Below are 10,924 nucleotides of genomic sequence, written 5' to 3' on the forward strand. Positions count from 1 at the left end.
ACTGGTATAGAAGGATAAAATCAGTAGTTTGGGGGTAACTGTTGTGTATCCACAGTATATTTTTCTAGTGTGTTTGATTTTGGGGGTAACATGGCCGAGCAAGAGGAGAAAGACATGACGCTGCGTAGTGGACACGTGCTGAAGGGTAGTACTTTAGGTAATTCTAAGGAAGAGTTAGATAAATGTGTAGAGGAAGAAACTGATATTAGGAGCGAAGATAGCGAAGGGAATAAGAGTAGGAATGACGAAGTTACGTTAGATTCAGACGATAGTACGATGGGGGGCGAGACGGAGGTTAGTCCTAACAGTGAGAGTAATAATAATCAGTTACTTGAAATGATGCAGTTAATGTTAAGTAAGATAGAGGATAGTAAATCTGAAATAAAAAATGAAATGGAACAAAATAAATCCGAAATAAAAAAGGAATTGGAACAAATTAAAACAGATGTAGAACAAACTAAATCAGAAATAAAAAATGAAGTAGAACAAACTAAATCAGAAATTAAAAATGAAGTAGAACAAACTAAACGAGAATTAAGTAAGGCATTGAATGAACACAAGGTCGAAGCTAATAAAAGGATGGACGAACATAGCAAACAGTTACAAGAATTATTTAAGCAAAATGAAAGATTTAACAAGCAGATAGAGGAACAGAAAGAGACAACTAAGCCAAACAAACAAGAGGTAGAAAAGAAATTTGTAGAGCAGAGGAGTGAGTTGTTGGGATTAATGGAAAAAGAAAGCAACAACACCAGAAAGGAGTTAGAGACACAGGTGATAAGTATTGATAATAAAGTTGAGACCCAAAAGGAAGAAATAAGAGAATTTAAGCAACAGGTACAAAACAATATCGATACCGTTAAGTGTATAATAGAAGACAACACTAGGGAACAAAGAGAAAAGTTTGCGATAGTAGAAGGCAATACAGTGGAAATTAAGACTTTGAAAGGAAAACAGAACACTGTAGTGAATGAAATTGAAAGAAGAGATAAAGATGTAGATAACCGCATAGCGATGGCAGAAGCACGCAGACAACGAGAAGTAAGAGAAAGGCAAGGTAACACTGAGAGGCAAAGTCATGGAGGGATTTACAGTAAGGAAATCGAATTACCGAAGTTCAATGGGAAACAAACTAACCCACTTGAATTTCTGAAAATAGTAGAAAAACGGTTTGGGAAACGGATTGAGGAAGGTTTTATGGACTGGGAAGAGGCGATCGACATTATTGATCATGCTTTTGTGGGAGAGACGCGTTCCTGGTTTTCAGTCTATAAAAGTAACATGAAAAGTCTGGAGGAATTTAAGACGAAGTTCCACAGACAAATACTGGAACGAAAACGTTCAAAGCCGTGAAAGAGAAAGGGTAGTATTTGGGAAATTCAAACATAATGAATGTGTCTTTATGACTGAGTATTTTTTGTCACATGTTATGATTTGCCAGAATTTAGACGGAATCACGGCTGATTCAGATGTAGTCAGATTACTGTTACGACATTTTCCAGACAGGATACGCGAAGCAGCGTGTATGCAAAGTATTAAAACTATTCAGGAAATGGAGCAGTTATTAGGGAGTTTTGATGCGCTAGGAAACATTGGGCATAGAACAGGAAACGCACATAATTTTGTTCCTCATAGTGAACCAAGGGACAATAGGAGACAGCCAAACTACGAGAATAGTAATCAGTTTCAGCCAAGGCATAACGGTAGGGGTGGCGCACCTGAAAATAGAATGGAAAATGCCCAACAAGTCAGAGGACAAGTTACTAACGAGCCAAGTGTAGGTGCACGATCGCAACCTTTAAACTAAATGCAGGCTGTAATGATGGGTCAGAATTCCAGCCTTACCAGGAAGTAGTTAGGAATTGTGTTATGAAACTATTGCCATATGACCTAGATGTTAAGGAAGACCTTATGTGTGAACCAGATAATAATTATTTAGATTCGGGTGATGAAGTGATTAATCCTGTGGTTCAATTAGAAGTTTGGGGGGCGTATGTTCACGCGTTAATTGATACTGGAAGTCAGAAATCATGTATTAGTTCAGAATGGTATGACTCTTTAGTTAAACAGGGTATTATGATAGAAGAGATGCCTGTTAAGTCTACATTCATTATTACAGCTGTTGGTAAAAAGTCGAAACAAATATGCAAGCAGGTTGCGGTGCCGATTTGTATAGAGGGTTTTATTTCAGTACAGGTATGTTTGGTTATTCCTCACCTCGTATTTGATCTCATCTTGGGATGTGACTGGCTGACTTTAAAATCGGCTCAGCTAGATTACGATGATGCAACGGTAAATCTGAAGTGGGATAATAAGTATGTCAAACTCGAACTGAAAAATGAAATTCAGAGGAAAACGAATGTTTGTTCTATGTGGAGTGTTATTGAGGTTTCTAGATATGAGGAGAAACCCAGTGAGGGGTTTAATTTATGCCAGTTGTGGTTGAAAGAGGATCAGAAGGATGCCTTATTTGAAGCTGCGAGTAACAGTAAATTAGAGGAAGTCCAGAGAGACGAATTGTTGGCAGTGTTATGTGAACACGCTGAGATTCTTTCTAAGAAACCCGGTAAAACACATGTTTATGAACATTCTTTTTCAGTGCTGGATGACAGTCCTTTCAGCGGGCCACGGTATGCTATCCCACACAAATATGCCAAGGCAGTTAACGATCAGATACAAGCTATGTTAGCTGATGGGATAATTGAAGTGTCTAATAGCCAGTATGTAAATTCTTTAATCGTTGTGCCTAAGAGTGATGGGAGCGTTAGAATTTGCATTGATGGGAGGGATATGAATAGACGTATTTGTACTGACCAGTTAAAATCACAGACTATTGAAGAGTTAATTCAGGGCTTTGAGGGTAAAAAATGGTTTTCATCTGTTGATTTAAGAAGTAGTTTTTGGCAGATTCCTTTGAGAGTAGAGGACAGGCCTCTGACAGCATTTAGTCATAAGTACAGCTTGTATCAGTTTCAGCGCGTTCCCTACGGGACGAAGACTAGTTCTGCAGCCTTAATTAGAGCATTAAATATTGCATTAGGTGATGAGGCAGGTGATTTAGCCACGGTTTTTATGGGTGATATGGCTGGAGTTTTATATCAAGGACCTTATCGTATACATAAGAAACTAGGACCTTGTGCTTATAAATTATCTGACGGCGATTGCATTTTAATGGGTACGTACAACATTAGAAGTTTACGTAAATATATTACGAGTCCTGTGGATTTTCCATAGTGCTGGAATATAGGTCAGTGAGCCAGGCCACGCTTATCTCTTATATAATATACACCTGTCGCAGCGTGGAGTGACTGCTCTCTGGTAGGTGGAGTTTCCCAAGTTTTGTTTTGCTTGCTACACGATGTGTGTGTATACGATTGACACGAGTTCATTACCAAGATTACGTCTGTTCTCTTTACGTAACGCCATGTATGGGTAATCTAGTATTTGATTTTATATAACGAGGATCATTAATATTGCAGTTTAAAATTTGTAAATTCCCCGTAGACAATAAGAAGTCATCATAAAGACTTGCAATAATTTTACCCTAGGCTAAAACCACGTGAATGTGTTAGCGTGTGTGAAGTGATAGTCATACAGCAAGAACGTATAAACACTTGAAAGAGTAATACGATGCACTCTGTTTGTGTAAATTTTGTACAGATCTAAATTGAATTGTCAAGTATTGCATACACTGGATTGATAAAATCAGCAAGAGGTGACGAACATTTGAGAAAGTGAGACATCAGAAACTCGCTAAGTTGTAATATTGTGCTTTAATGGAAATTTTGAAGTGTTATATATTATCTGTTATTAAGTTGTAGGTGGAATCATCAAGTTGTAATTTTGTAAAATAGTGTTGTGTTGTATACAGTAATGAATTAATGTACAGTTGTTTTGGAAACAAGTGTAACGTAAGTGGCAATGTGTGGGTGTGAGCCCTCAACGAAGTACTACTTGTTTCAGGCTCAGAGGGGCGAATGTGATGTTTGGGACATCACTGAATGTTTTTATTTATTGAACTATATATTTAATTGATAATATGTATATATTTAATCACTGATAGGTCATTTTAAATTAATATGTATATATATAGGGCTTTTATCATCCATTTCAATCATAATTTCATTTCTTTGTATCGCGGCTATAACGTATTCTGAACGAACAAATTATTGGGTAAAGTATTTCAACATCACGCATATTTATAACTTGCAGTAAATTTTCCAATAGCCGTTGTGAGGTGACCAGAGTCAGCAGGCTAATTTCAGCCCAGTTCCAGGAAAAGTACGTCATCGAGGTTACGAGAGATATTACCCTCTCCACCTCATGAAAAGACAGTTGATACATTATTAACACCCACTTTTCAAACTCAGCTTCGAGACGCTTTATTTCAGCGGGAAAGTTCAGCCTATGTGAATGAACGTAATGAAGCAACGTGATGGATTCACAGCTGTACATCGGAGAAGGGATGAGACCTCGAATCTTACTGGACCATGTGATATGGCTGATGGAAGGAGACTTTTGAACCAATATATACCACCGACAAGGGCTGGAGAGGACATTCTCCCATTCAGACTCTCATTCAGACTCACATTCAGAGATTCGGACATTCTGATTCTGATTCTCACGCTTGGAAGATACTCTTACTACGATTCTACGTCTACACATCGGAGAAGATTTTAACTTAGTTCACTTCGCATCGGAGTATATTCTACTCAAAAGTTACTCTCATTGGGACTTGTTATCTCAATGACGAGAGGTAGTCAACGGGAGACCGGTTCTGACTGGTATAGGGCAGGAGAGCTTTTATTATGAGTTTAGCTACGCTACTGTTCCGTAATTCGGAAGAATACAAGTGTATTCTCTCCATGAACATAACCCATGGTGGTTTTGCACTTAAAATTAGGACTCATTACGACTTTATGTAAGGAGTACAATAGGAAGTGTTAAAGACAGGAAATGTGGATGTAGGACTAGAATCCAACAACAGATGAGGCAGCCTGTACGAGAAATCCACCCATCTTCAGCTTCAAGACAACAGAGTCTACATTTGGTGAGCTTATGGCATAAGTTACTGCAAGTCTTCGCGCAACAGTTCATTTTCTTAAAGTTAATTTCATTCACTTTTTCTTTTGCTTCCGTAAGTTCAGATTTAGTTGATACGCCGTTACGTCACGTTTTCATCTTAATAAATAGCTGTTTTAATTTGTATTTTATGAAATGATTATTAATGATCCTTAAATTCCAAGTTAGTGTACTTAATGATTTGTGTTCCGTTCACCTCACCCCTGGGAGTTTTTTGAGTCTCATTACGTATTTTTTATTTATTTATTATTATTATTATTAATTATCTACTTTTGTTTTCAAGCCATAAGCTTGAAGACTGGCGCCCTTGGGATACTGTTTCTGGAGAAACCATGACATATCATTTATTTATTTTAATATTAAAGTGACCCGCCACGTTATAAATTTGTCATTAATCTGTGGGCAAAGTGGGAACGTCACAAAGTTGCATTTGTTTGAATTTTCAATCACTTTTCCATGTCAGCTGTTCTAGTGGTAACATTTTGAATTTTAATGTATGATGCTTTAATTAAATGCTTCATTTACATCTTGGAATATGAAAGTAATAAACAGTGCATTAATTAATGCTGTTTATTAAAGTATTCTCCAAACCTAACCTATGTTTTGGGTGATCCATGTCTAGGTAATAAATCAAAGGGGTTATGAACCACATTGACAGCTCTAATTATACCAATTTATCTTGGCATGCGACAGTTATTTATATCTTTATTGAAGAGCTTATATTTGTAAAGAAATTTAGGCTATAGGTAAATACTCTATAATATAACAAAAAATAGGCGTGTACGTCATGAAAGAAAACGTGAATTTAACAAATATATATCTCTACACAAAACCAATGCTTGTCTGTTGGGGTCTTATAAGTTAACAATGCTCAATTATAATAATTATCATAATATTAGTGAAATAAATAATATAATTGCACACAGGTGAAAATAATGATGTTGGTGTTTAAAATATTATCCAACTTAGCCTAAGTTTTAGGTTATACAAGCCAAGTCAATAAACCGAACGATACAAATACCGGGCAAGTTGGCCGTGCGGGTAGGAGCTCGCAGCTGTGAGCTCGAATCCGGGAGATAGTGGGTTCGAACCCCACTGTCGGCATACCTGAAGATGGTTTTTCGTGGTTTCCCATTTTCACACCAGGCAAATGCTGGGGCTGTACCTTAATTAAGGCCACGGCCGCTTCCTTCCCATTCCTAGGCCTTTCCTGTCCCATCGTCACCATACGACCTATCTTTGACTATGCGTTGTAAATCAAATAGCAAAAAAAAAAAAAAAGGTAAAAGTCACACAGAACCCAAAGACATTCCTGTATTGAACGACTAAAATGTCACTAAGACAGTTTTCTTGCGTGATATGCTCAGCTTGTTAAAAGCCAAATGTAATTAATGTTATTGGCATTACGCCCGCTATCTACTTCTACGGTTTTCGGAGACGCCGATGTGCAGGAATTTAGTCCTGCAGGAGTTCTTTTACGTGCCAGTAAATCTACCGACACGAGGCTGACGTATTTGAGCACCTTCAACTACCACCGGACTGAACCAGGATCGAACTTGCCAAGTTGGGGTCAGAAGGCCAGCACCTCAACCGTCTGAACCACTCAGACTCAGCACGACTTGTGAAAACTAGATGAAGTCATATTTTTCTTTATCTTTATCATGTTTAACTTTTTCCCTCCACCAAGGTATTTAATGTTTCTCTTTCATGGGCCCCGCAAGTGGGTAGGCCAGTTGCCCCAACCATAAATATATATTTTTTCGGGAATGATAGATTATAGACCAATAGTACTATGATCTTTCTTTCTTTCCTTCTTTCTTTCTTTCTTAATCAGTTTATCCTTCAGGTTTGGATTTTCCCTCGCACTCAGCGAGGAATTTCAAGTCTACCACTTCAAGGGCAGTGTCCTGGCGCGCGAGACTTTCGGTATGACGATACAACTGGTGAGGAGGGTCATTACCTCGCCCAGGCGGCCTCACCTGCTATGCTCAACAGGGGCCTTGTTGGAGGATGGGAAGATCGGAAGAGATAGACAAGGAAGGGGGAAGGAAACGGCCATGGCCTTAGGTGCTTGGAGGAGAAGTGGGAAAATACGAAAAACCACTTAGAGGATGGCTGAGGTGGGATTCGAAACCTCTCTACTCAGTTGACCTCCCGAGGCTGAGTAGACACCGATCCAGCCCTCGTACTATTTGTTTTCAACTTACATAGCAGAGCAGGGAATCGAAACCGGGCCTCCGGGGGTGGCAGCTAATCACATTAACCACTACACCACAGAGGCGGACTAGTACTATAATGTTAATTAAATGTTTATGTTAGTGCTGAAATCCGATTTCTTACTTTACTAATGCTGAAAGCCCGAAAATGTAATGTTATTCTTTAATATGGGAATCAGTCTAGAAGGAAATGTTGAAAGTGATGTGATTTCTATCCAGGTTCGTTGTTATCCTAATACTATGAGTTACAATACATTGCACGTATATAAAAGATGCCACTTACAAACTAGCTTTTTATCCGCGAATTTCTGCGGCCACAAAAGTCGCTATTTTTCAAGAATGATGACATCTACACATGATAGATTGTCTTACTGTGCTGTTTTGAACCTTTCTTCTGTCATTTTGAAGTTATTCGCGATCACGAATAATAAACAATCGGCTTTTAGTAACGGCTGATGCACAATGGCTGGTAGAGCTGCATGCGGTACTGGATCGTGACGTCACAGCGCGCCGCTTACGCCAGAGGCCGTTTCACTCGCCTTGCGGAAAAGCACTTTTGAACATTTTTTAAATGGTAGAAAACAAGGCAACTTACCTCATTGTAATACGTTTACGTACTATTTCATTGGTGTACTTTTCAAAAAAAAGTATTTTTGAAAATCATGCATGTTCCCTATAGTGTAAAATGCTTTCGATTCTTGTGGAGCGCGTGAGCTGAAATGATGTATGTGTTAACTCGTAGATTTATGAAAGGTGCTAGTTACTTGTAGTTTTCCTTTTGGTGAAACGATGTGAATGTAAGCAATTTTGCATCTTTACGTTCCTAAGATGAATTTCTCCTTGAACTTTTTAAGGTCTTTAGAAAATCAAGTGTTATATGATAAATATACGGGATGCAAGAGCCTCTGTGGCTCAGACGGCAGCGTGTCGGCCTCTCACCGCTGGATACCGTGGTTCAAATCCCGGTCACTCCGTGTGTGATTTGTGATGCACAAAGCGGAGGGAGGACAGGTTTTTCTCCGGGTACTCCGGTTTTCCCTGTCATCTTTCATTCCAGCAACACTCTCCATTCTCATTTCATAGCATCTATCAGTCATTAATAAATCGCTTTGGGAGTGGCGATCCCATCGTACTAATAGCCATCTGCTTCCTTCATTCCATCCCTGACCCGGTCAATGACTGGAAAACAGGTTGTAGGTTTTTTCATACGGTATGCTATCTTCTAAAAACATGGATCAGTTCTCCTTTGTCCTTTTCTATTATGTTCATCCCGGAAAAATACTTCTGCTTTGCTTAGCAACTGCGCACCTTATCTTCCTTGCTTCCCTAACTGAGCTTGTGTTTGCTCTGCTTCAGGTGTTGATCTGCTCACGATTAATTGAGCCCCTTAATTATGTGATCAGGGGAAATTTTCGTCGAGCATTTTTATTCCTGTTTTTGGGTTGTACTTGAATATTGACCTTTGACATCAAGCACCATATGATTATTACTCCACCCCCTGGCATATTCGTGGCTTTTTCTTTGCGGCTCTCATACTGCCTATAGGGTCTGGAAATAACAAATTAGCAGTTTTTGTTTACTGGATAATTAAGGATCGTTACAAGTTTGAATTTGAGCCAGGCGGTGACGCATCTCGCACATTGCATGCATCGAGTCTAAAGCAAGCATTTATATGCCATAGTTTACGCCATAATTTGAACAAAATATTTTTGTATCAATTTTGGTGTAATGAGACTGTACAAAGTTGCGAATTGGCATGTTCGTAATTGGTCCTAACCTATCATGTCCTCTATAAGGGCTGTAATTAAAGTAGTAGCAACGTAGTCGAGACACTCGCAAAAGATCAGCCACGTGCAAATAGGACATGGGAGCGGTGAGGTTGCGCTCTTGTCGACGTGTAGTGTGCATTTGACGGACATACAGTTGGGAGTGTTGTTGCTGTGTGGCGTTGAAGTAAGGAGTGTCGATTTCACCGCTCTAAAGCATGATTTCAAAAGGTGATCAGCGTTCGTTCGTGAATTAAAATCGAGTTTGCCCGTGTCAAAAATGCATCAGAATGTTATCGAGGAATACGTAAAGCCTGTTGCGAGAATGTATTACTGTATAGGACAGTTGGGTCAAAGTGTTTCATACGGGTCGGAATGAGACTGCGGGTTTGCACCGCACAAGTTGGCCGTCCATTCCTCAAGATCAGATTGGCATTGTGAGGGGTCTCGTTTCCTTCGACCACAGATGGACTGTCCGGGAATTATCCGTAGAGGTTGGTCTCACTCATCGAACGGTGTGCACATACTGACGAAATGTTTTATCTTGAGGAAAATTGCGTCCCGTTGGGTTCCACATCACCTCACCGACGTACAGAAATTGCACCGTTATGCACTGGCTTGCATCCACCTGGACAGATACCACAACGAAGGAGACGTCTTTCTGCACCGATTTGTGGCCATTGCTGAGATGTGGGCGCGAACCGACGGGCCTGAATTAATGCGTCAATCGAATGAATAACGTCACCCAGGTTCGTCACGTCCACAGATATTACGACAGGAACCCAGTGGGGTGAAGCTTATGTTGATAGTGGCATACGATTGTGAGGGTGTTATTCTTACGCATGCTGTGCCTCAGGGAGGATTAATATGGCCTCTTTCTGGAGCGAAATCTGCGTCCGGATATGCGTCGCAAACGTCCACGTTTATTGCAAACAACGTCAAACTCTTACTGCAACAGTGGCATTGTGAGGTCTTGGAACTCCCTCCGTACTCACCAGACATGAGTCTGTGTGTCCTTGACCTGTTTCCGAAGTTAAAGGAACCCCTCCGAGGCCGCCGATTTCCTGACGTGGCTCCCTCGCTGTCAACAACAGAGAACGCCTTGCCAACGGTCCCCAACAGCTTCCCGATAATTCACAAAGGGTAATAGAGTTTGCGGCACGACTACATTGAAAGAATGTAATGCAATTGTACTTGTTAGTTCAATAAACATTGCACTATCACTATTAACCCTACTTTACTTACATTGCTCGTATTTAGGCGCACTCCCAACTTTTTAAATGTGCTTCAAAAATGACGTTAAGTCTTGCATTAATCATATTTAGATTTTGTGAATTACGAAATGTTGACACTATGTTAACTAGCTTCCACCATTCATGCAGTAATAGAAGTGTTATAAAATCGTGAACGGCCATCAATCACGTCGGACTAATTAACACAGGTAAGCCTCTGTCCTGCAGTTCTATTTCTAGTTAACACACTGATGATATTAGCGGTTGCAGACTGGTAGATCGTGTTCATTTTAATACAGAATTTCATTTTGAAATAGATTTTGTATATTCTATTTTAATCTTTCACCCCTGATTCAAACTTCAGTCGCTGCATCTAAATAGATTAGGCGCCATAATATTCAGGAAAATTAATTGACCAATTGCTCTGTAGTCTGGGTTATTAAAACCATCAATACGTTATCTCGACACAATACTTTCTGTGTGTACTTGTTTTCCTAGTTATTTAACATCGCACTGACACACTGAAGGTTTTCGGGGACGCAAGGATGGGAAAATGTTAGAACTCTAATTAAGGCACAGCCCCAGCATTTGCATGGTGTGAAAATGGGAAACCATGGAAAATCATATT

The sequence above is a fragment of the Anabrus simplex genome, chromosome 2 (assembly GCF_040414725.1).
Source record: "Anabrus simplex isolate iqAnaSimp1 chromosome 2, ASM4041472v1, whole genome shotgun sequence".
NCBI lineage: Eukaryota > Metazoa > Arthropoda > Insecta > Orthoptera > Tettigoniidae > Anabrus > Anabrus simplex.